Here is a 21,246-nt window from a genome sequence, read left to right as displayed (position 1 = left end):
CCCTGTTATAGATATTTTATGCTCAGGAGGCATGGAAACTATGATAAATTTGCACTTCTACTTTGCCATTTCTACTTCTTCCAAATGAAGACTGTCTTTGTTATGGGGATAAAAGCCATGAACAAGTCTCATCAAGAAGCTAGCTACCTCTTTTGTGATTGACATCAGGCAACTGTGAGAGAGCGCGGGCACTATCCAAGAATGAAATGAAATGGCCCTCACCAACTACTAGAATATTTAACACCTGTTCTATATAAGATGTTAGTGCTCCTTTCACCCTATAAATGTAACAAATTTTAAAAGGCCTTCTGGTATCACTTGATTTGTTCCAATACACCAGACAATTCACACTAAAATCATTTTAATGCAATCATTATAGAAAAGTCACAAAACAAAGCTTTATCCATATTCTGCATCAGAGAATTCACACTTGAAAAAAATAATAAGAATGAAACAAGGAAAAGGAGTATAATTAGGACACAAAAAAATGAGAAAGAAGCCGAGAAAAGTGTTTAGAAATGCCTTTCCTGTCAACTTTATGTAAAACAGCACCACCCCTTACCCACAGCATCTAAACCCTTCTCTGTTTTATTGTCCTTCATGGTATTACTCCACCTGACATTTGTAATTTTTTAGCTAATTTATTTATAGTATCAGTTCCGTTCAGTTCAGTCGCTCATTCGTCTCCAACTCTTTGCGATCCCATGGACTGCAGCACACCAGGCTTCCCTGTCCATCACCAACTCCTGGAGCTTGCTCAAACTCATGTCTATTGAGTCCGTGATGCCATCCAACCATCTCATCTTCTGTTGTTCCCTTCTCCTCCTGTCTTCAATCTTGCCCAGCATCACAGTCTTTTCCAGTGAGTTCTTTCCATCAGGTAGCCAAAGTACTGGAGTTTCAGCTTCAGCATCAGTCCTTCCAATGAATATTCAGGACTGATTTCCTTTAGGATGGACTGGTTGGATCTCCTTGCAGTCCAAGGGACTCTCAAGAGTCTTCTCCAACACCACAGTTCAATTCTTTGGCGCTAAGCTTACTTTATAGTCCAACTCTCACAACCATACATGACTACTGGAAAAACCATAGCTTTATTTATAGTATGCTGTCCCCTTAAGAAGGCAAGCTCCATAAGGGCGAGATTTCATGCCTATTTTGTTCATTGACTGTACCTCCTAGGTCAGAATCTGACAGAGTGTGCATTCAACAAATATGTGTGTGGAAGGAATAGGGACCATTAGCTGAGTAACCTGAGTTGGCCTTCACAAGACTGAAAATTGAGACTTCTAGTCAGTTCCCAGAGAGGTGTTAGGGAAAAACAGGAAAAGCTTCCTCTTGACAACCACCACTTTCTCAGTTTCAGAGGTTCAAAAGTAGGTAATGGTACAAAAAGGGAAATGACATGTCAGGAAAGAGGTTTGATTGTACTCATGATAAAACAACTAAAATAACCATGAGGCAGTATTTTTTTCCTATCAGATTAGCACTCAGTGTTGCTGGGCAGGGGGCGGTGGGCGGGTGGTGCAGATAGGAGAAGCAGGAACACTGGACACTGCTATAAAGGGAGATTGGTGCAACTTTTATGGCAAAAAATTGCTTTCATCTAATAATTCTATTCTTAAGACTTTATCCTACAGATATACTTGCACATGTGTGCACTGTTGGAAACAGGGAAACATATTAAAAAACCTAAATGTCCACTAGGAGGGAACTGGCTGTATGATACGACATATAAGCAAGGGAACACCATACGGTCTTTAAAAAAAAATAAGGTAGCCCAATATATTCCACCTCTCCAGAAGCTCACAGCTGGCAACTGCCAAACACATTTTTGAATTTGCAGACTGCCCTATAGTAGTTTTAACTAGGCAACACTGTTTTTACTCAAGTAGCAAAGCTTTTATAACTGTGAAACTACCTGGTGATGCAGTGATAAAGAATTCACATGCCAGTGCAGAAGACACAGGAGACGCGGGTTTCATCCCTGGGTCAGAAAGATCCCCTGGAGTAGGAAATGGCAACCCACTCCAGTATTCTTGCCTGAGAAATCCCATGGACAGAGGAGCCTGGCAGGCTACAGTCTGTGGGGTCGCAAAGAGTCAGGGCATGACTGAGTACGCTCACAGCACAGCCAGAGGCATCTCAGAAAACTAACACAAATCGACTGCAGATGGTGGACATGAACTCAACTTCATTTCCAGTAATTTTAAATTTAGTGTGTTTTATTCATTCCAGATCCATTCCAAGATACATTTCCATGAAGGCTTCTTCCTGGGCCTCTTGTGCATACTGCATGACCAGCACCCCCAGAGCCTTAGTCTCAGGAGGCAGTAAAGGAACTAGTCATCCTACCCACAATGGACTTTTGCAGTGAGTCAGGAAAAGTGGTGTCTAAGGATGTAGGGATTGATCATGAAATCTTATGAAGCCCACCAGCTAAATGTGAAAAATGATGCCCACACCATCCACTCAGCTGTTTGAGTCAGAAACCTAAGGGTCATACCAGATTGTTCTTTCTCTCCCCCTAGAACAGTTCATCAACAAAACCTATTAAACTGATAATAAAACAGATACTACATTTGATCTTAGCCAAAAGGACAATAAGCAAGAAACCGGCAACCAGAGACATATGGAATTTGTTGGAACATTAAAAAGTGATTCAGAATGACTAAATATCCCAGACAAGCAGAGAAATACCTCATATGATCCCCCACTGAATGCCTATTTCAAAGAGAACCAAGGATCTTACAAATTATTCTGCTCATACATAGCCCCTGCTCCAGACTCATTTTGCTTCCTGCCTATATGGGCACAGATAGATTTAAGAGACTGTGCCTATGACTCCAGTCTGGGTCGGGGAAGGAGGGGATTACCTCTAGCTATTGGGTGTCTCTACTTGTAGCTCCATCACCACTCCTACTGCTATCTTCATAACCTCATAAAGTAAAAACAAAACATGTCAACTTTAAATAAATAAATAAAAGCAAAAAGAAATCTTGTCTACTCTAGTTTCAAAATAAATCTCCACTCCCTTCCTCCATCTCCATTACCTACATACAAGATGCCAGGGCTCCCTAATTATTCTCTTTCTTTTCATTCACTCTCCCACTGCTTTGTACCCCAAATTTCTTTGACTTTTACTCAAGAATCCACTAGTAACACAAGAGCAATAATAAAATACAGACTAAGTACAATGGTTTAAAAAAACAGAGAGAGAGGGTAATCAGCTCTGCCTAAGGAGCTCAGGGAAGGTTTCACAGAGCAGAAGATCCTTTGATCATTTCTTGAAGGACAAACAGCAATTTTCCACATGGATGACGTGCGTAGGGGAGAGCACTTGGGCAGAAGGAATAGCATGTTCAAAGGCACTGGGGCGTGAATCAGCAGACTGTTTAGTAAATCACAAGTATTTCAGGATGCGAGGAGAGCTGAAAGGATGTAGGAGGCAGGTAAGGAAGGTAAGCAAAGTTCACCCACGGTGAGCCTGGTCTTGAAGGGCCATTTTGAGGAATCTGAGCTCCTTCATGGAGCCCAGTGGTTTTCAATGCTTTGGGGTCATAAATCTTTAAAGTCTAGTGAAACCATGAACCATATTCTCCAGAAAAAGAGGGACAAAAAGCACATTCACCAAAATAATGTATACAGTGTCCACAAACACTCTGAAGCCCAGAAACAGCTTAGTTTAGGCTTAAAATCCTGGTATAGGCAATGTACCCATTTTCAGTTTTTTTTTTTTTTTTTTAATGGTTGGAAGTATATATAACAATGGGCTTCCCAGGTGGTGCTAATGGTAAAGAACCCATCTGTCAATGCAGGAGACATAAGAGGCACAGATTCAATCCCTGGGTCAGAAAGATCCCCTGGAGAAGGAAATGGCAACCCACTCCAGTATACTTGCTTGGAGAATCCCATGGACAGAGAAGCCTGGTGGGCTACAGTCCATAGGGTTGCAAAGAGTCAAACATGACTGAGGTAACTTAGCACAGCACGGCACATATACAACAATCAGGAGAGTAACATTATCCAATTTATGTTTTAGAACAATAGCCAGTTCTCTTGTGAACAGATTATGAGCAAGTGAGATAAATGGTGGAGATGCAATAAGACACAATGACAACCATCTGGTTAGGAGATGATGAGAGAAATAGCCAAGAAATTTTTGGAAAGATGAGTGATTCAAGCTATCAAATATTTAAATGCATTACAACAGTCAAGATAATATGATGACCAAAAAAGAGGTAGAGAAATCAATGAAAAATATAGAAAATCTAAAATCAGAATTTTGTATTTTTTTCAAGGTAAAACTTGAAAAGGATAGATTATTCAGTAAATCGTTGTCAGGACAAGTGGAAAATTATCTGGAAAAGATATAAACTTAAATCCCCACATTGCTACACAACAAAATAAATTCCAGATGGATAATGATCTAAATATGAAATAAAGAAACCAAAAAAGTACTGGAAGAAAATGTAAGAAAAATGTATATAATCCTGAGGTGGGGAAGTCCTTTCTAAACACAACAGAAAGTCCTTTCTAAACACAAAGGCAGAAACCTTAAAAGGAAAACAGGCAAAGATTCAACTACATGCACAAAATTTTCTCATGTAAAAACTTACCAAGGGAAAAAAGTCAAAAGATGACTAATAAAATGGGGAAAATATTTACATTATAGAAGACTCATAGCCAAATGAATATTATTTGTGCTATATAAAGAATTTCAATAAAATTAATTGAAAACTAAGCATCCCCAAAGAAAGAAAAGCAAAGATACTAATGGGCAATTTATAAAGGAAAAAATGTCTAACTGCATTAGTATTTTAAGAAATGCAATAAAACCACAGTGAGGTACCATTTCCCTCATATCAGATTGGCAAGGTTTTTATTTAAAACAATACTATTTAAGATACTGGAAAATATGCCTTCTTATGCACCACTGGTAGGAAAATAAATAGAAGGGGGAAAAAACCTTCTGGATGGCAATTTGACAAAAAAAAATCAAACTTTTATAAGCAAATACACTATTTAGTCTACCAGCTCTACTTCTAGAAATATATCCTAAGAAAATATTTTGTTTTAGCTACAAGGAAATACATACCAATTTTTACTGTAGCAAATAATTTAGATTTGATTGGATAGGTGAATGCCATCTAATCATTAAAAACTAACTATAAAAAAAGTATGCCGTAGAAAAACATTTAGAGGAGCAAACTGATGTGCACACCAGTTTGTTAAATGGAAAAATAAAAACAAAAGCAGGTTATAAAACTGTATTATCACATAGAGGCCTAGCACACCCCCGCTACCACTCCGTGCTACCATCCATAAACAAGAGAATACAGGTTGGTTGAGATATTAATTTGAAGTACATTGATACAACAGATGGTAGCTAATAGCAGCAGCAGTCATGGTTGACATAACAATAGAAACAAAACACAATCTTGAGCAAATGACAGCCTTGCCTCACAGTTAACAAGTCAGTCACAGAATCAAGGTTTCTAGAATTCCTTCACCGGTCTGCTGTAATTCCGCTGGTGTAGCACAACTGGGCCTTATGTTACGTCTCCTCATACTGGTCGCTTCATCCTCATCCTGCCCTTCTCCCTGCCGAATTTTGGCCCAGAAATTTCAAAAGCAAGAATACAGAGAGGAAAACTACACGCAGCTGGACATGGAAACTATGAAGGGACAGATAGAGGGGTCGCTGTGCATTCCCTGGAGGCCTCAGCGACTTCTCTAGTAGTGGTGCTGATGGACACGAGTTGGAAAGCACTGCCCTAGACTGATGGGCCGACAGCTCTGCAGTGGTGCTCCCGGTATAGTTTAACACAAGAGTCTTTAGATACCATCCTGTGACCTCCGGCTCATGAATACATGCTGATTTCTAAATATCCCAGCTTGTATGGATCAAGGCAAGTATCATGTTTTCATCCATTTCCAATACGTTTTTACTTCAAAAGGTCCACATGGGGCCTCTGAAAATTTACAAATATCATATAGGTCAGTTTCACCACGTATTAAAACCATATCATACACTTCAGAACAGCATCTCAACCAACCTATACTTCATTTTGATATATGCTAGCGTGAAAGTTACAACTAGTAATATATAAGCCTAATTTGCAATGACGAAAAAACATGTTTCTCTTCAGTTCACATGTGCAAACTTATCTTTATGATTGCTAGTTCCTTTGCTTCTGACTCCCTTCCTATCAAATATGTAGACAACAGGTTCCTCAGAGGACCTTATTCAGTACTGAAAGCAGTTGAATGTAAGGCAGAAAAAAGGAGTAGCTTTTGAAACTGGGGAAAAAAGAAAGAAAGAAAACTAATACTCACATAAATGAGTGGATGTTTAACAAAGGAAGTTATCTCAAAGGTCAGCGATTGGCAGAGGAGATATGCTATTTACCAATGGCGGGGAAGGCAAAAATCCCAAAGACACAAAAAACTGACTTTGCCACTCGGTTTTATATAAGACCAGGGTGCATTAGCAGGGGAGAGATGTGTACACAGTGAGGACACCAAGTTACAGGGTCCAGTTCCTGAAGTAGAAGTGAGCAGTTACTCTCACCAGTCCTGATCAGTTTCAGCAGAATTATTATTACCACTACCTTAGAGTGGTAATCTCGGAGAGTATCTGTTTTACTATCAGTGGTTCTTTAGCTCCTCATACTTTTTAAAATTCATTTTATTTATAGTTTATTCTGGCTCAGTTATCTCAGTTGATTTATCTCATAATTGTGCTTATTATCATTTGCTTATAATCTCACTCCTAAAACTTGCTTGAACCTATTTTGTTGACATTTACAGTCATTCCACATAGCAGAAAATAATAAACTATGTTGAGAGAAAATGCAATTATTATTCAATCTGGACAGTTTGCATTAATGAAAAAGGCATCTTCCTCATAAACTAAATGTTATGTGAGCTTCTTTATATTTGAAAATTCCAGGAGTGATTATTTAAAAGCAAAATCATCCATTTACCAGAGTAACTCAGAACAAACCCATGGTGTTATAAGACCTGACAGTATTTCTTGGAACAGAATGTTATTAGCTCATAAATTTAAGGCAGGCACACAGATGCCTGCCCCACACATAACATAAAACATTTTGCTTGAAAAAAACCCTCGGTCATATTTTGACCATAAACACTACATACTTGATAATCACACCAGTGGGATGTTTAGGTTGTAAAGGGTTTTCCATTTCTCACACATTTAGCTAAAAAGATGTACTGTTTCATTCTGAAGACCTCACTTGGTTTCCCCCACACTACATCCACAAACCCACGCTTCGCTCCTGAAATTTCTTTTCTGACTTACCTTGGGCATACAAATCTGGAACGGGAGCGATGCTGCAAGTAGAGCCAGCATCAGAACGTGGCCAAGGGAAATGAAATCTCAGTTCCTACCAACAATACAAGTCTCTGACATTTGATAGCAGGGGAAAAAAAAGAGAGCTAACATCCCATCTAATCTCAGTGCTTTCGTAGCAGATATTTTAATGAAAACAATTCAAGCTCCTGACGCAACACAGAGTAGACTTTGTATAATGTTCAGTGTATAATGCCTCCAAAAGGTATCTGATATTTATTTATGAGCCCAATATATTAAGCCTGAAATGAAAAAGCTTCTAGAATTTCCAAAAGCCTACATAAAATTGCCTGAATAGGCATGAGTAAATAAGTAGGGAAAAAAATTTGTAATCCTACTTAGTTTTTTCTGGTTCTTATCTGCCCTCCCCTCCCCAGCCTCACACAGTGGATCATGAAAACATGACTTTAAAGATTTTTAACACAGACATTAATTTAACATTAAATTAAACATAAATTAAACATTTAACAATCATTAATTTGATTGTTAAAATCCCCCTGAAGCCCATTTTTAAAGATTACCTGAAAAATCTTAGTAGATTTTTGTAAAATGTCCCAGGTTCAAAGAAGCAGAGGGTCAGGGCAAAGACCCTTTGAGATTATGAGCTGGCAAGTGAGGAGGCTTCAGGAAGTGTTCTGAAGGAAACAAATCCCTCACAAATGGAGCTGAAAAGCAAGAAGTCATTATTCTCCCTAATCATAACAAAAGAAACTAAAGCAAGTTCCTGTTTAAATGGAAATAAACCATCACCAGCTCACATAATCATTATTTTATTAAGTCACCTTTCATGAGAAAGAGAGACACATGAAACATAAACAAGCTGGCTCAGAGACTTATTTTTAGAAACATCTGTCAGGATATGATCAGTGAGATTTAACCTAAAATTCAGGCTCATATTTATGAAAAGGATTCTCATGTTGTGATTCATATTCAGATGCTAACATTTGAATATATTCTATCATTTTCCAATTATTTCAAAAGTGGTTTTGCTCCAATTTAAGTTCTAATCCCGTTAATTATAATATATAACTATTTAATTAACCTATCCCCAACCTATTTTGGACAAACTGAAATCATAACAAAATGAAGAATGTGGGTTATTTCACTTGAGGAGAGAGGGGGCAGGGAGATTGAGTTATTTAAAATGGTAGTTTTAATATGCACCATTTCTTTGTAGAGCAGTTAGATGAGAACACCAAGTTAGGGACTGAAAAATCTATCTATAATTTACTTTATACCAGGATAAATTTGGGGGGAATCACAAATTCAACTCAATCAAATGTTAATGGCATTAGTATGCTTTCTGTATCTTTCACAATACAAACTTACAAGGTTCACTGACCTGGTCAAATTGAGCTGGATAAAGGGAATTGGTCATATAAATGGTGATACCTATTTTTATGTTGGAGAAAATAAGACACCATTGACTTGACCACAAATATATAAATGCTGTCCTTATATCTTTATATGGATTTATTGAAATAAGACATTCACCCAGTAATCAACCCTAAGTTTCTTGTGAGGGTACCAGACCATTACTAGCACCAACCTATAAATGAAAAAGTGAATGTAGATTATAGAAACAAGCTGTCCAATATAAAGGATGAGGTTAAGAACAGGACTTGGAAGCACTGGCATATACACTACCATGTTTGAAAATAGCTGTCCAGTGGGAAGCTGCTTGGAGAAGGCGATGGCACCCCACTCCAGTACTCTTGCCTGGAAAATCCCATGGATGGAGGACCTGGTGGGCTGCCGTCTATGGGGTCACACAGAGTCGGACACGACTGAAGTGACTTAGCAGCAGCAGCAGGGAAGCTGCTGCATACCACATGGAGCTCAGCTTGGTGCTCTGTGATGACCTAGAAGAATGGGATGGGGGTTTTGAGGGAGGTCCAAGAGGGGATATATGTATACTTATAATTGATTCACGCTGTTGTACAGCAGAAACTAACAATATCGTAAAGCAATTATCCTCCAATTAAAAATTTTTAAATGGAACTTAGAATTGTTAAAGTATTGAAAATAGTGCTCTGCATTCAGTAAACACTGAACACATGTTCCTGGAATCAATGAATGAACTGACACTCCACAGCTCAGTGAATCATCAGGCATTCCAAGCATCCTGTGGTGCTTGCTAAGACCTTTAGATGTTCATATAAGATGAAAATTCCAGGAGGCACATATTTTTGCCCCTATCTGTCTTTGGTCTCTGCTCAGTTCAGTTCAGTTCACCTCAGTCACTCAGTTGTGTCTGACTCTTTGCGACCCCATGGACTGCAGCACACCAGGCTTCCATGCCCATCACCAATGCCTGGAGCTTACTCAAACTCATGTCCATTGAGTTGGTGATGCCATCCAACCATCTTATCCTCTGTTATGCCCTTCTCCTCCCACCTTCAATCTTTCCCAGCATCAGGGTCTTTTCAAGTGAGTCAATTCTTCACATCAGATGGCCAAAGTATTGGAGTTTCAGCTTCATCATCAGTTCTTCCAATGAATATTCAGGACCGATTTCCTTTAGGATGGACTAGTTGGATCTCCTTGCTGTCCAAGGGACTCTCAAGAGTCTTCTCCAACACCACAATTCAAAAGCATCAATTCTTTGGCACTCAGCTTTCTTTATAGTCCAACTCGTACATCCATACATGACTACTGGAAAAACCAAAGCTTTGACTAGATGGACTTTTGTTGGAAAAGTAATGTCTCTGCTTTTTAGTATGCTGTCTAGGTCGGTCATAACTTTTCTTCCAAGGAGCAAGCGTCTTTTAATTTCATGGCTGCAGTCACTATCTGCAGTGATTTTGGAGCCCCCAAAAATAAAGTCTCTCACTGTTTCCATTGTTTCACCATATATTTGCCATGAAGTGATGGGACCAGATGCCATGATCTTAGTTTTCTGAATGTTGAGTTTTAAGCCAACTTTTTCACTCTCCTCTTTCACTTTCACCAAGAGGCTCTTTAGTTCTGACAAAACGTGGTCCACTGGAGAAGGAAATGGCAAACCACTTCAGTATTCTTGCCTTGAGAACCCCATGAACAGTATGAAAAGGTCTCTCTGCTAACTCTAGCATAACCCAAGGTTGCTCCAAGAGAGTTCACAGTGTAAGGGATGCATAGTAGGAGCTATCTAAGTTCTAAACATAGCCTGCCCAGCTCTCCCAATAACTGTGGGCATTAAGGAAGTCATAGGACATGCCTTTGTTTCCCTACCCCCAGAAGGATTAAAGACTGAATTTGACCCATAGTTTGTTGATGTTAAAGAGAGGGAAGCTGGACTGACTCCACTTTCAGCTCAGTCATGTTCAACAGCATGACTGGTAACAGAAGCTCTACTGACCAGGATGTGTCTTGCTAGGCTTGCTGCAAAATAAATGCTATTTACATAAATGTGAAATAAAATTGGAACTAGTATTATTAAATACATGGTGACAATAATAAAGAACTCTTCTTACCACTTTCAACAGCCCAGGAAAAGTGTCTACATAGTTTTTCTCATTAATACAGAAAGAGTCTAAATAGTTTCATGGGAAGGTTTAAATAACAGCAAAAACACAATCATCTTTCATCTGTCTCATTCCTCCTCTTGGAAAAGATTAATAAACAGTTCAGCGAGAAATAGTAAGAACAGATCCTCAGGACTTGGACATTCTATCATGGAGAATACTCAGCCCTTGGAATTTAAGTATCTGAGGAAAAAGGTCACTTGCCCAAAGAACCAAGGGCAAAATCTGGAATTTTCTTTAACTAAATGTCATCATATTTCCCACTCGCTTTCAACATAATTAATCACATTGAATTATGTTTTCAATCACACTGGGAAAAAAAGGCTAGAACAGAGATCCTTATTTTCACTTCATTCTGGGTGTTCTTTGGAAGGAATGATGCTAAAGCTGAAACTCCAGTACTTTGGCCACCTCATGCAAAGAGTTGACTCATTGGAAAAGACTCTGATGCTGGGAGGGATTGGGGGCAGGAGGAGAAGGGGACGACAGAGGATGAGATGGCTGGATGGCATCACTGACTCGATGGACGTGAGTCTGAGTGAACTCCGGGAGTTGGTGATGGACAGGGAGGCCTGGCGTGCTGCGATTCATGGGGTCGCAAAGAGTCGGACACAACTGAGCGACTGAACTGAACTGAATTTGTTCAAAGAACAACAGAATCTATAGAACATGATGAGTATGTGGTCTCTGAATCCTAAACCTTATCTAAGGGTAAATTTAACTGGCCAGCCAGCTTTCCTAGGCAACAGTCAGCCATATGTCTGTACACTGTCAGAGAGCAATGAATATCTTATCTTCATTCACTGACTTCATAAACATTTCACCAATCAAATGAAAGATCCCAGGAATAAAGAACAAGATACAGACCCTGCCCCGGAAGAGCTTAAAATTTACTATGGAAGACATATTTACATGCCAAATTACTAGAAGATGAAGTAAAATGTAAAAACTGCCATCAAAAAATTTAAAAATAAAAATCCAACATCTGTGACATTTCAGAGGCCACAGCTATGATGAAAACGTGAGAATATTTCCTAGTATTTAAAAAATCACTCCAAAAAAATTCCAGATAATTAAACAGACCTGAGAAAACAAAGCCTCATAACTCAGGGAAAAATTTAAAAACTGTTTAAAAGTAGCATCTTCATTTTTCCATCCAACTACACACATACTGCTAAGTCACTTCAGTCGTGTCCGACTCTGTGCAACCCCACAGACAGCAGCCTACCAGGCTCCCCTGTCCCTGGGATTCTCCACGCAAGAATACTGGAGTGGGTTGCCATTTCCTTCTCCAACACACATACCAGAAAAACATAAAATGAGATCAGATTTCTCCAATTTCATCTAGTCTCTATGAGAAAGCTAATTTCAAAGGTACCAGTCAGTTTGAGATTAAAATGTGAAGTGAGCAAACTTCACATCATTATACATGTACACTGGTCAAATTACCATTAGGATTAAAAAATCACATTTTATTTTTCAATGAACACTGTGAACATGCACAGTCAGAAGCTTCTTACCTTGCTGTTTAATTATCTACCTGATTGCAGTTCAGATCAGCTCTTTTTAATTCAATTTTGAGAAGACGATGCATCCATTTAAAAGCAGAGTCTGTTTAAGTAGAAAGCTCTCTGAATTCTCCTAGTCTAGAAAGAGATTGGCATGTTTGCTTGAGTATATCAAATTATTTAATTGCAAAACCAGGAATTATTCCATAGATGTGAATGGATATCTAATTTATGTCACAAAGGAGAGATTATACTCTTAGGAGAAGTTGTTTACTTACTCGTTCTCCTAACTAGATTTCCATGCACATGAGAATTTCAAGGCAGGAAACTATTGCCAACAATGTTCCACCAGAGACAACCAAAAAAAGATCATAAATGTCTCGTTAGCTCTAAATAATGATAAAATGGAGATCTTTGGGCAGATGATTACAGCTGGTCTAGCCTCAAGAGCTTTAATTTATATTAATCCAAGTAAATTACATTATACGGATTTAAATTTATGCATTAAAACAGTTTTGTTGCATGCTTTGTCACAAAATAGGAAAAGTCAAGGAAAAGGATCAGCTCCTTCCTTTTTTCCAATATTTTCCAATTATAAGGTCTATAGCTCCTCCCTCTCTGCATATGTCAACAAATGTACCACTTCCGCTCCCTTAAGTACATCACTCCCTGCAGTAACTTGTCTGAACTTGTTTGTAGTTCTTATTGGCAACTTCTAGGTTATCTTTTTGAGGAAATGATTTTCCAGGGCATCTCATGTGTTCTTCTATGTTCATACTGTCCCCCCTCCAACTTTATTTTTCTTCCTTGGCACCATAGAAGTCCACATACAAAAGTCTATAACTAGTGGTGGTTTATTTGTTTTCACTTGAATATATTCAAAAGCTATTTTTTTAGAAAAGGACTGAACTGGTAAATAGGAGATTTGGAGCCTGGTCATGGTGCAGCCTTGGGCCAGGTATATAACTCACTGGACCTGTCTTCTCTGGCACGATATGAAGAGGACCTTATTAGATGATCAATCTCAAAAGTTCTGACAACCCTGACACTTGAGGACTTTCCAGCTCTTGAACTTGGGACCTCACAGTTAAATGCCATTTATTACATTAAAACTATGGTTGGCTCTTCTCCCAGGTGTTAATAAATCCAGACAAGAACAAAGGGCATGTGCCTGAGAAGAGAGTGTGAACAAGAGAGAAACAGCTGAATGGGGGTGTGTGGGAACAGAGGGAAAAGGGGAAAGAGAGGGAGAGGAAGAGAAGGAGAGAGAGAATAATGTGGAAAGTGAAAGTGTTAGTCACTCAGTTGTGTCTGCAACCCCAAGGACTATAGCCTGTCAGGCTCCCCATCCATGGAATTCTTCAGGCAAGAATATTGGAGTGCGTAGCCATTCCCTTTTCCAGGGAATCTTCCCGACCCAGGGATCAAACCTGGGTCTCATGCATTGCAGGTAGATTCTTTAACATCTGAGCCACCACCAAGGAAGCCCTTAAAGTGAAAGTGTTAATCGCTTAGACATGTCCAACTCTTTGCAACCCCATGGACTGTAGCCCACCAGCCTCTTCTGTCAATGGAATTCTCCAAGTCAGAATATTGGAATGGGTAGCCATTCCCTTCTCCGGGGATCTTCCCAACCCAGGGACCAAACCTGGGTCTCCCACATTGCAGGCAGATTCTTTACCATCTGAACCACCAGGGAAGACCCAGAGAAAAAGGCAAAAGTCCAGAGATGTGGTGGGGGGTTGGGGGTGGTAAGAGTGGGGAGCAGGATAAAGTGTTTAGAGAAAAAAAAAGAGACACTACAAAGATATACACAGTTAAAAAATTAAAGAAGAGATCCAAGTTATAGGATACAACTCTACAACTCTAATTACAGGGCAGAAAGTCTGAAAATACTCACATGTATTTTTTACAAGGTGACAAATACCTACAGTTATTTGTTTCTCTCCAGAAAAGAAAAAAGCCGAACACTTGGATACTGAAATATTAACTTTAAATCTCTATAAATACTTGTGCTTCAGGAACAAAGTTATTTTCTACTCTGGGTTTACTAAACACTAGATGTTAACATTTGGAACAATTATATTATTTAAACATTTGCATGAGATACATAAATTAGGTAACTAGTGGAAAGCTGCTATTAACACAGGGAGCCAAACCCAGTGCTCTGCGATGAACTTGAGGAGTGGGATCGGGGTGGGGAGGTAGGAAGAAGACTCAAGAGAGAGGGAATATATATTAATATATACTTGTGACTGATTCGTGTCATCATATGAGAGAAACCAACACGACATTGTAAAGCAATTATCCTCCAATTAAAAATACATACATAAAATAATAAAAATAAAAATTAGCATGAGAGAAATTCTAGCACAGGGCCTGGGAGATGGCAGGCATAAATATACCTCAGAGGGAGAGAAAAGGGGAAGGACAGAGACAGAAGAATAAAGAGGATATTTTACAGTGACATATAAATCATCTTCCTGAGCTCAAAGGCCATACATTATAGTGGAGAGAGAACAAAAGGATAAAATATGCCCGTGTTAAATTGCTTAAGACTCTGAACAAGCTGCAAGTACAACCTACAGTAATAAAAAGTCAAGTAACCAGAACTCAACAACCAGAATCCTGAATTTACTAGAACATGTACACACACCTTTACTGTCCAGTATTCAAGAAAAAATAAGTTGACAAAAACATAAGGTATTTCAGTGTTCATGAGAAAATAGTGATTAGCACCAGCAGCAACTCCCTAGGAGTCCCTGGAGAAGAGTCATCCCTGGTTCCCACGAATCCACAGAACAATAACCACTGTTGCTCCACGTGCAGACCAAAGACCAGGAAGCCACTCAAGGACCACAGTGGTCAATGAAAACCTAGCTATTCAAAGTGCATGTGTGATCAATCACTTAGTCGTGTCTGACTCTCTGTGACCTCATGAACTATGGTCCACCAGGCTCCTCTGTCCATGGGATTTTCCAGTCAAGAATACTGCAGTGGGTGGCCACTTTCTTGTCCAGGAGATCTTCCTGACCCAGGGATCAAACCCATGTCTCCTGCATCTCCTGCATTGGCAGGCAGATTCTTGACTACTGAGCTACCTGGGCAGCCCAGTTATTCAAAGTAATGAGGCTTCAAAGGCAGGATGAGCTGAATGTTTTAAATGGTTTCCCACTAGAGAGTTTAAAACATCAGCCCATCCATTAAATTTCTGCAGCAAAAGGCCCCCACCTAATAACCCCACTCCCCTTCCCTTTCTCAACTTTAGCTCTGCTCTGCAATGCAAGGGGACCTGCACACACTCAGGAGAACACTTCTGCCCACACACCCTAGATGCACACACAGCCCCACGTGCTTTGGTCTTCGGAGAGCTCACACACAAGTGGTACAGTTTACCCTTGGGAGATCTGACCCCAGACAGGTCCATGCAGGCTCTGCAGTTAACACAGGGGTCACTTAAGCAGGGGATTGTGGAGTCCTGAGTGGTTTAGAAGTGGGAGTGAGGGTGTTTTGCAGGGGATGATGTCCCCATGACCCTGTAGAACCCTTTCTTTGTAGAACATGGACCTATGCGAAGAATCTTTCTTCATCAAGGCCAAAGGGAGTTACTGTTGATATGACATTTCTGCCTTAATCTGGGCTAGCCAGAAAATCTAATTAGCTGTATCTCATATTCACTACAGCCAGAATGAATAATACTGGTTACACTATTTAGTGAAAATAACCAAACTAATTGCCAACATTACTTCAGCTTGGGCGGTCAAATGATTTCAGTTTTAATATCTTGGAACCCACAGTGAGCATAAGAGGAAGCATTTCTTTAGTGAGAAAACCCTAGACGCAACTGAAGAATAAGCTGGCACGAAGAGAAGTTTGGTGACCAAGCAGAAAGCAAAGCTTTTGTCTCCCTCCCTACTTTCTTACACTCAGTCTACAAAACATCACAAGTCAAGGCTGTGAGCCAAACTGGATGATGAACCTTCCCTTTCATTCTCCCTCCTTTTAATACCTCACCTTGACATACCTGAGTTGTTCTCCACAGAAGCACAAAAACATCCACTTTGCAAAGAAAGTGTTCTATACCTCTATTTCTCCCTTTCTACCACCAAACAATTCTTTTTCTCATCTTTTCAGGGCTTTATCCACTGGTAGTGGTCAATCAATTTACAGAATAAACTATCTACCATGTGCCGTTGGGCTAGGGAGTATTATCAGTTGAGTATGGACATGAAGGACTTCCCTCAGCTCAGCTGGTAAAGAATCAGCCTGCAATGCAGGAGACCTGGCTTCATTCCCTGGTCGGGAAGATCCTCTGGAGAAGGAAATGACAATTCACTCCAGTATTCTTGCCTGGAGAATCCCATGGACAGAGAAGCCTGGCAGGCTACAGTCCATGGGGTCACAAGAGTCAGACGTGACTTAGCAATCACCACCACCATGGATGTGAGAGTTGGACCATAAAGGCTGAGCACTGAAGAATTGATGCTTTTGAACTACAGTGTTGGAGAAGACTCTTAAGAGTCCCTTGAACAGCAAAGAAATCGAATCAGTCAATCCTAAAGGAAATCAATCCTGAATAGTTATTGGAAGGACTGATGCTGAAGTTGAAGCTTCAGTAATTTGACCGCCTAATGTGAGGATCCAACTCATTAGAAAAGACCTCGATGCTGGGAAAAATTGAAGGTGGGAGGAGAAGGGGACGACAGAGGATGAGATGGTTGGATGGCATCACCAACTCAATAGACATGAGTTTGAGCAAGCTCTGGGAGATGGTGAAGGGCAGGGAGGCCTGGCATGCTGCTGTCCACAGGGTCACAAAGAGTCAGACATGACTGAGTGAATGAACAACAAAGGTCATCTGTGCAAGTTAATTAACACTGAAAACAGGGCCTTGAAAACACAACATTCCTTAACAAGTAAAAATGATCCCAGTAGAAGGTATGTATTGCAGAAATAAGAACAAGCCAATGGGAGCACACAAGTGTCTTGGAACACCTTGAATATGTCATGTGGGGTCTGTCCTGCTCAGAGGACTCTCAAGGTGGACAGAATATATGGAAGAGATGAAAAAAGAGAAGAAACTTGCTCTAATAGGTTTGTAGGGCAACTGAAAAGACAGAATCTATGTAAAATGAAAACGCTTTAATAACATTACAAAGTAACACAAACATGCAAATGGATGAGGTATAAAGCCTCTTCCCTCCTGATTTCTAACATGCTTCCAAACATCTGATCTGCTGTAAGTTTCTCCTGAAATTGTAATTAACAGACAGAAGACTTGGCTTGAATAGTAAAAGAAATTGCTTGGAAGAACTTAGACACATTTTCCTCCCTTCTCTGATCTCACATTTTCCTAATTCCCAAAATGTGGGTTTTTTGGTGGATGTCCCTATACATTCCATGTGCCTTTTAAGTTTTTAATGTACCAAGATCCTCAAGAGTTAGCTGTATTCTCCTCTATATAAGGATGAGTGCTGAGTCCATGTCATCTTTTTCAGCTGCAGTTTCCAGAAAATGGCAGTTTTGCCACTGCTCTGGCCCATGATTTCAAAAAGGCAGGTCATTCCTGAAATTGCAGGACCCTACGCTTAGAGTCAGAAAACCAACATTCCAATTTCAGTTCTAATGCTCAGTTGCCTTGAGGAAGATTTGAACTCTTCTTTGAACCTCAATGTCATTTATAAAACAGGGATTTGTTTCAGCCAAGAGCAAATCAACTAGCTTGCATGGGAGAGCACACAACCCAGCAGGGCTCAGTGCGTGTGGTCGATGTGGACATTCCTGCCAGGTGTTCTCTGGCGTGAATTAACCTAATCAGTGTTAAGTGGCAGCCTGCATGGGAGGGAGTTTGGGGAAGAATGGACACATGTATATGTACGGCTGAGTCTCTTTGCTGTCCACCTGATACTATCACAACATTCTATATTCCAATATAAAATAAAAAATTAAGAAAAAAGAAAGCCACAAACTTTCTCCAGAAAGTGTTGCAGAAGATTTTTTTTTAAAGATCAGATCCATCCATTTATTCAATTAACAAATACTTTGCTGAGCTCCTAATACACACCTGCCTCTCCACTGGCACTTGTGAGAACTACTCCAGCTATGAGCCATCCTGTTGCTACTGGAAAGTTTCAAATTACCTCTCTTCTAGCATGTTCACTTTTGGAAAATAGTTAAGAATGTATGTCATGTTTACTTGCTCAAATTATATCTACTGGCAACATTTTAGAATGGAGCCCATCCCTCCCTGGGCTTCATTATACATCAAAATTCTCACAGTCGGTGTTTTCTTCAAGACATGTAGATCAGCACAGTCTCTAAGAAGTTCTCTCTTGGGTTTGATAAAGAAGAATTAAAATACACCTGGATTTGATCAAGCCTGGTTTTCAGGCTGTCAGGGAAGGCTGGCGTTGGTAGGGATAAATTAAGCTATTAAGAATGGAAGTTTCCAATAATCAAAGAAGAGACATGGTAATGAGCAGCACACAAAGATAATAGGGACATACATGCACTGCACATCAGGAGCCATCTGATAATTATTCTGCAATTCAATGTGTCCTTCATTCTACCACCACTGAAAAACAAAAATGTAGCAAGAAAACATATGAATAGTAATTTCTGCTCAGTTGAGTCTCTAGTCACAATGGAATAGACCATTCCTATAAAGCTTGGATACAAGGAGCACCTATTAGACAATTTCCCAAAGCAGTGTGACTTAGGGTTAAGTGTCACTGCTTACAAATGGACAATAATGCATAGATATTTGAAGCATCACTTTATGCTATTAATTCCAGGAAAATCACATACTGAACCATCTATTAAAATGGAGAAGTCATAGTGGTTCAGACCCCAGAGAAGCTAACTGTCAGGATGGAACAGGAGTTAGAAAACATGTTTTGGGTACAATTGTTGGAAAATCACTGATTATATAAAAATTAGTTCTATACATCCTTAGTGGTTTCTAAGTTTCCCTAAGTGGCAGCAGCATTAAATGGAAAATGAGTACCCTCAAAAATGGAGAAAAATATAGAAAACAGCATGATTTTCAACTCCTCTCTTCAAACACTCATCTTCTTCATATGCTTATAATGAGTGAGAAAGAGGAAAAAAAAAAAAACAGGCCTGTTGGGAGTACATGGCTAGGAGGAATTTCTGACCAAAACCTGCCTAGGCAGGGCTGCTACTTTACACAATCCCATTCATACTCTTTGTGGCATCTATCTCCAGGGTTGTGCAAGGCACAGTCTCTGTTCTACATACAATGACCCTATCTACAGGTATGCAAGGATCCACAAAAAGGGATAGTCGCTCCTAGGCCAGGAAAAGACCACATTGCCCTGTAAGCTCATTCAGTCCTAATGAGGCAAGGAGAAAAAAAGTGTTTATTGACTTTAAAATTACTCAAGAAGTTCCACAAACAGAAACAGAAGAAGGATCTGAGAATTGTAAACAATTTGATTGCAATCACAAGAGAGGAAAGTCTTTCTGCTTGACTGATCCTCAGAAAAAGAAAACCACAGTGGAAATGGCTGTGCAAATGGCTTTCCTATCTTCACACCCACACACCCAATAGAACATATCAGCAAGCAAAGAAAACATTAACCGATTTCCACTGATGAAATATACCAGGGTTTCTCTTTGGTTGACTTTGAAAACCTTAAGCCATATAATTTAAGTTTTTGTTTCATCTGAAAAATGGAGTGGATACCCTAAATATAGGGCATTTAAGGACAAGCCCACCTGAAATAGACCAGGGATTTCTATCTGACCAGATAAACAATACCATGGATCTCAATGCTTGATCTCAATCAAGCATTCATGTCTGAAATATGCTTATCCCAAATGGCATGAGCCTTCTTTCCTGGGATGCTCAAAGATGTGCTGGAGGCAGGATCACTGGAAAAGAAAAGTGAAAAGGACAGGACCATTCTAGGACCAGGTAACCCTAATCTGGAGCTCCCCACATGATGACCTCTTCTCGTCATCCCCTCCCATGGGGCCAGGAGTCTGCAGGGTTATACCTCAGTATAGCAACAACCTCCCTTTGGACCATTCTCTGGATTCCAACGCCGCTGGAATTATCTGTCTCAAATGGTCCAAAGCCAGCCTCCAGTGTCCATGTGGGACTTTACCTTCCCAAGGGCAGACTACTTTACAGCCAGTGCATATACCCTTAGGCCTGAGGAGTGACCATGAGCAGCTATTGGCTGTGGGTATGGATAAAGCTGGAATGAGCAGATTGGTCAGTCCACACGTATTCCTACTGTTCCACAGTGGAATCAGGGAAGGAAGATAAAGGACGAAAGGAGAAGGCTGTGGGACAGAAGGGACTGTGGTCCTGGGCCTACAAATGTTAGGGGTGGACCTGGAATGGGATAAATCAGACTGAAATATGTGCTATTCAGTGACCTCAGGAAATGTCTTTTTCTCTCTTATCCTCATAGTCACCACATGACTATCATCTGAACAAGAGAACTGTTGAGTATAAAAGGGGCTCTAGCCAAATGTGATAGGCAAAGCCAAGACTGTGCTGCAAATTGGGATGTAAAGGAATCCCAGTTACACCAAACTACAGGTAGTAGCTTCCCTTAACATTAACCCTCACTAACACCCAGAGTTCCAAAATCATTGCCATCCATTGGTATCCAGTAGCTTTTTCCCATAAGGGTTTTTTTAAACTCCTCATTGGAGAATGCTTATGCTTGGTACACTCAAGAAGTAAAATAAAACTTCATTCTTGTCATGTACCACAGACTCTGGGTACATATTAGAAAGCATCAGACATAGTTTCAGCTTCTGTCATTCATCTGCAAAGTTTGTTAAATCTGTAGATTGCCATCCTAATAAAATGAAATTT

At 39.9% G+C, this 21,246-nt stretch overlaps 1 protein-coding gene across 6 annotated transcripts in view; it reads right to left on the bottom strand.

Annotated features, from left to right (window-relative positions):
- Nucleotides 1-21,246, bottom strand: part of PDE4D (phosphodiesterase 4D) — a 1,603,025-nt gene that overhangs the window by 1,526,153 nt on the left and 55,626 nt on the right. The window contains exon 1 of one of the 6 annotated variants that reach the window (XM_061393124.1): nt 7,897-8,158. The exons of 4 other annotated variants lie outside the window; for them this stretch is intronic. The gene's annotated coding sequence lies outside the window, so the exon portion shown is untranslated. Of the gene's footprint in view, nt 1-7,324; nt 7,694-7,896; nt 8,159-21,246 lie in introns of those variants that run through there. One more of the 6 variants, XM_061393127.1, reaches the window with a different exon arrangement.

This window comes from Bos javanicus, chromosome 20 (assembly GCF_032452875.1).
Source record: "Bos javanicus breed banteng chromosome 20, ARS-OSU_banteng_1.0, whole genome shotgun sequence".
NCBI classification, from domain to species: domain Eukaryota; kingdom Metazoa; phylum Chordata; class Mammalia; order Artiodactyla; family Bovidae; genus Bos; species Bos javanicus.
Note: the sequence above shows the minus strand (reverse complement) of the source record. Positions and strands in the feature narration are given on the sequence as shown.